Here is a 5444-nt window from a genome sequence, read left to right on the forward strand (position 1 = left end):
CTTTTCTTTTCTTTTTTTTTTGAGTTGGAGTCTCACTCTGTCACCCAGACTAGAGTGTAATGGCCACTTCCAGCCACCGCAGCCTTGACCTGCTGGGCTCCAGTGATCCTTCCACCTCTGCCTTCCAAGTAGCTGGAACTACAGGCACACACTACCACACCCGGCTGATTTTTTGATTTATTATAGAGATGAGGTCTTGCCAAGTTGCCCAGGTGGGTCTCGAACCCACGGGCTCAGGCAATTCACTCACCTCAGCCTCCCAAAGGCATGGGATTACAGACTGAGCTACTGAGCCTGGCTTGACTTTTCGATTAAAGATCTTTCTCACCCTGGATTGATTAGTGTGGAAAATACTGAGGTCCAGAGCCTGCACCCAGACCTCAACCTGTGTGAAAAGCCAATACATGCACAGATGGCACTCTTTGCCGTGGGGGTGTGAACACTGGAAAAATTTATTTCTCAGAGGGCTTGCTCACACTTATTGGGAATTAGAAACATCTGGGGCTTTTCAGGCTTTGAGGATTCCTGGACCTTAAAGAGACAAAACTGTTTCAGTGGGTGCAAAGTCTTGATCCTGAACATGTGGTCCAAAACACAGTAACATGTGGTCCAAAACACAATCCGAGTTTTCATCATAAATCCGTATACCCACAAAATCTCAATGGGTAATTGCTATATATTCGAGTTTAAGAGCCATGCTTCGGGCCAGTGCAGTCAAAAAACACAATGTGAACCTAACATGTTCTTCTAACTTTTCTTTTGAATCATTAGAAAAAGAAAAGAAAGTAGGTAAAATAAAATTTATAAGATCTTTTCTTTAATCCAATATTTTCAAAATATTATTTCCACTATGGCCACCTTTCAGCTGTCTAGTACTATCATATCTACAGCACCAGACTAAGGCATAAGCTAACTATTATATGTGTGTTCTTTAAAATCTCTAGGTGGTTGAAGTCTATACTTATGGGTGAGAAAGACTCTCACTCATCAAATTTTGGGATGCCAGAATTCAACTAATGCCCCTATCTCTCAGAACATGTTTTCTGAGCCCCTTCTGGTGGAGGGTAGGTGGTAGAAACTTACCTTGAAACTTATTTATCCTGGAGTTCATCTGTAGAAGAGCTCTCAGCTTGGGCTCAAGTTTTTGATCTTGGAAACCAGGTCCCTCAGCTGGGACGCGGGCCTGAGGTCTTTCCTGCAAGAGACCACAGGGCAGAAGGGACACAGTATGCCCTCTCCTTGGGGTTCCTTCTGCAGGGAGTTGATGCATTGATGACAGCAGAAATATCCACATTTCAGATACACGGGATCTTCAAGATAAGTTAAGCAGACAGAGTATGTGCTTGTTTCTTTAAAGTGTACAGTCATGGCCACCTGTGGGGGGAAAAACATGTTATTAGCATTTTTATGAGTCAAACAACTAAGTCATTGAAACACTTTTATCTTTACATGCATGGCTATGCCATTGCCTACTATTTGCTGTCATTAGCAATGATCACACAACATAAGTACAAATAGAATCATGGCCCAGAGCATATGATATTTGAAATACTAGTAGGAATGAAGAATATTATAAGGCATTGAATGGAAAGGGTGAAAAAGTCTTTACTCCAGTAGTCTAATAGGGCAGTCACCAGCTATGTGTGGCTATTGAGGATCTGAAATGGAGCTTATGTGTATGAAGATGTGTTGTGAGTATAAAACACATTCAATTCTGAAGATATAATGAGAAAAATAGAAGGTAGATTGTCTTCATGAGAATCTTAGAAATTGATCTGAGTTAAAATTCATTAAACATTTTTTACTTGATTTGATTTATGTAGCTACTAAAAGTAAACTTATAATTGCACATATGGGTCATATTATGTTTCTTTGGACAGTATTTGTCTAGATTCAAAGACTCTCCACTCCTTAAGCTTATGTTCCGGGAGGGGGAGAAAACCCTAGCACATGATACCAAAACCACAGGCCCAGAATCCAAGAAGTAGTGAAGGTGGACTTTCTCAAAATAAAACCTTTTTAACAGCAAAGAGCACATGACAATTCATATGGAGTTGTTATACAAAATACAAAATGAACTCCTGAAACACAATAGCAAAACAACAAATAATTTTTTTTATAAATAGGCAAATTACCTATATAGGATTTTTCCCTAAGAAAACATACAAGCAGGCAACAGGTATTTAAAAGTGTTCAACTTCCTAATCACCAAGAACATGCAAAATAAAACCACAATGAGTTTATCGTCCCACACATCCTAATGCAAGAGATTAGAAGGTGTTGGGGAGGGTGTGGAGATGGGAGCACTTGTACACTGTTCATGGGAATGTAACCTGTTACAACCACTATAGAAACACTAGAAAGTTTCCTCAAAACAGTAAAGAATTATATGATCCAACAGTGCCACCAATTGGTATAAATCTCATGGAAATGAAACCAGTATGTTGAAGAGATATGTGCACTCCAAGTTTATGACACCATTAGTCACAATGACCAAGGCATGAAATCAACCTAAGCATCTTCCAAGAGACAAGTGGGTCAACAAATTATGGTTTATATACAATGGAATATTATTCACCCACAGCCAAAGGAAATCCTGTTATTTGTAACAACATGAAGGAAGCTTAAGGACATCATGCTAAGTGAAATAAGGACAGAGAAAAAAAATACATAATTTCACTTATGTGGATCTGAAAACAATGAACTCACTGAAAAAGTGAGTGGAATTAGAATGGTAGTTGCCAGTGACCTGGGGAAAAGGAACATAAAAACAAACCCCAAAGCAGTACTTTAGAGACTGAAAAGTAAGTCTGTGACTGAAACTCCATTAATCATCTCATTAAGTCTCCCAAGGGCTGGTTCTATTAAGAAAACAAAGATTGTCATTTCCCTAGCCTGGGTATTGCCACTTTAACTCCTACTCACTGCTGCAGTGGCAGAGAGCCTGGCTTCCCCAATTCATACAGTATGCATGGCATAGACCTGGCCTCTTTCTGAATTGATGTCACCCTACCCTCCAAATCTTACTCTTTCCTGTGCAGAATTTGAGTAGTATAAATACATTTCATGAGATTCAAATCACCTCTTCTCTACTAGTTTCTCCCCTTCACTCCAAGTTCTTCAAGAGACAACTCAGATCTGGAGCGAGAGCCACTTACAGAGAGCTTTTATTGGCAAGAGTCTCTCCACCCATCCCACTTACAGCCTGCCCCACTCTACTCCAATCATATCTTGATTTAATTCTGGTAAAAATGTGATATTTACTGTTGGAATACAGTTTTCATCACAAAGAAAACTGTGTCTTGAGAGTGTCATTTTTATAATAAGAAAAACATGTCATATTATCACTCTAGATTAGCTCATGAATATTATGCTGGTTGGTAATGAGACTTAAAATGGGGATTGATTTACACTTTTTTTTTAAATTGGAGTCTCACTCTGTCACCCAGCCTTGTGTGCAGTGACATGCTCACAGTCACCACAGCCTTGACCTGCTGGTCTCAGATGATACTTCCACCTCAGCCTTCCAAGTAGTGGAACTACAGGCATGTGCTACCACACCTGGATAATTTTTTGATTTATTGTAGAGGTGAGATCTCACCAAGTTGCCCAAGCTCAAACCCCTGGACTCAGGCAATCCTCTCATCTTGGCCTCCCAAAGTGCTGGGATTTCAGGCTTGAGCCACCATGTCTGGCTGGATTGTAACTTTAAAAAATTGAAAAACATTATTAATTCTTCTTAAATATACCAGGCTAGTTTTAAATAATTTTTTAAGCTGAAAGGAAGATCTCACATTTCTTTTTTTGGTTGCCACCAGTGTTTATTTCAGGAAGAAGGGCTTGAAGATCTGGCTCTGTCCAGTGGGGCCCCAGGACCTTCAGCTTCTCACTTGGCCTTTGGATTATGGAACTTGCATGCAGCAAAGACAACCTTGCCCCCAAGAACCTCCTTAATCCTCATGAGTTAATTGTACTTGACCAGACAAACTGAGTGGCAGGGGGCACCAATCTAGATCTGTCCTGTGCAGAGTCTCACCACGAGGTCAGTGATGAATGTGTCCTCAGTCTCCCCAGAGCGGTGGCTCACCATCACTCTACTCCATTAGACTGAGTCAGTTTGCAGGCCTGGATGGACTCAGTCACCAAGCCGATCTGGTAAACTTTCAGCAGCAGGCAGTTGAAGGCCTTTTTCTCAATAGCTTGGGCGATCCTCTTGGGGCTGGTGACTGTGAGGTCATAACCCACAATCTGGATGTCTACCCCTGAGAGAAATGAGGCCCAAGTGGCCCAGTCACCCTGGTCAAAGGGGTCCTTGATGGAGAACACAGGATAGTTCTTGATAAAGCTTTTGTACAGTTCTCCAAGCTCCTCCTCAGTGATGTGCCTGGCAGGATCATCAGGTGACTTGAAGTCAAGATTGTATTTCCTGTTGTGATAGAACTCAGAGGCTGCCACATCCATGACAGTTACTACCTTGTCTGCGTAACCCACCACCTGGATGGGCTTATTCAGCAGCTCCAGGGTTTCATTGTTCTCCAGGACATTGGGTGCAAAGCCAACCTCTTAACCTACAATGGTGGTATCTTTCCTATACTTGGCCTTGATGACCCCCTTGAGGTGGTGATAGACCTCAGCACCAATGCATATGGCTTTTGAAGGAGCTGGCTCCCGCAGGCAAAATAATGAAGTCTTGCATGGCCAGCTTATTTCTAGCATGGTAGTCCCCATTGATCACATTGAAGGCAAACACTGGAAGTACAAGGTCAGGGTTCCCAGTAAGATCTGTGATGTATTGGTATGGTGGCACCCCTTTCTCAGCTGCTCCAGCTTTACACACAACCAAGGACATGCCCAGGATGACATTGACCCCAAATTTGGACTTATTCTCAGTCCCATTCTGTTCGATCATAAATTTTTAAACTTTCTTGATCCACAATGTTTAGTTTCTTTTCCAGCAGGGCAAGGCCTAGAGTCTTGTTGATGTGTTCTACAGTCTTCAGGACACCTTTCACCAGGTAGTGAGCTTTGTCTCCATCTCTTAGTTCCAGAGCTTCACAGATACCAGTGGAAGCCCCACTGGGCACAGTTGTCCGTAATTGGTCCTTGGCAGTGTGCAAGTCCATCTCCACTGTGGGATTGCCTCTGGAATCCAGGATCTCCTGGGCAAAGATTTTCTGCATGGTCATGGCTGGGATGACTTCACTGGGGGTTTGGATGGAGCTTCAAGTCTAGGTGGCAGCTGGGACAGTGTCCAGATCTCACATTTCAACCAGGAAAGTTAATTAAACCTATTTAGAAGTCTTCACTAAAATCACTTTCATTGGATCACCTGGCTTCACAAAGGAATTTTCTCTAAAACATGAACATTCTCATTTATAAATGTGTTAAGGAACCCTAAACTTGTTGCCTAATAGTAAGTCAATCAATGAAAGTACTGCTTTTTT

At 41.8% G+C, this 5444-nt stretch overlaps 1 pseudogene; it reads right to left on the reverse strand.

Annotated features, from left to right (window-relative positions):
- Positions 1-3886: 3886 nt before the first annotated feature.
- On the reverse strand, positions 3887-5186 carry LOC103254355 (annotated as a pseudogene).
- Positions 5187-5444: the final 258 nt, after the last annotated feature.

Source organism: Carlito syrichta, unplaced genomic scaffold, assembly GCF_000164805.1.
Source record: "Carlito syrichta isolate Samal-C Ts95f unplaced genomic scaffold, Tarsius_syrichta-2.0.1 Scaffold276631, whole genome shotgun sequence".
In the NCBI taxonomy this organism is placed as follows: domain Eukaryota; kingdom Metazoa; phylum Chordata; class Mammalia; order Primates; family Tarsiidae; genus Carlito; species Carlito syrichta.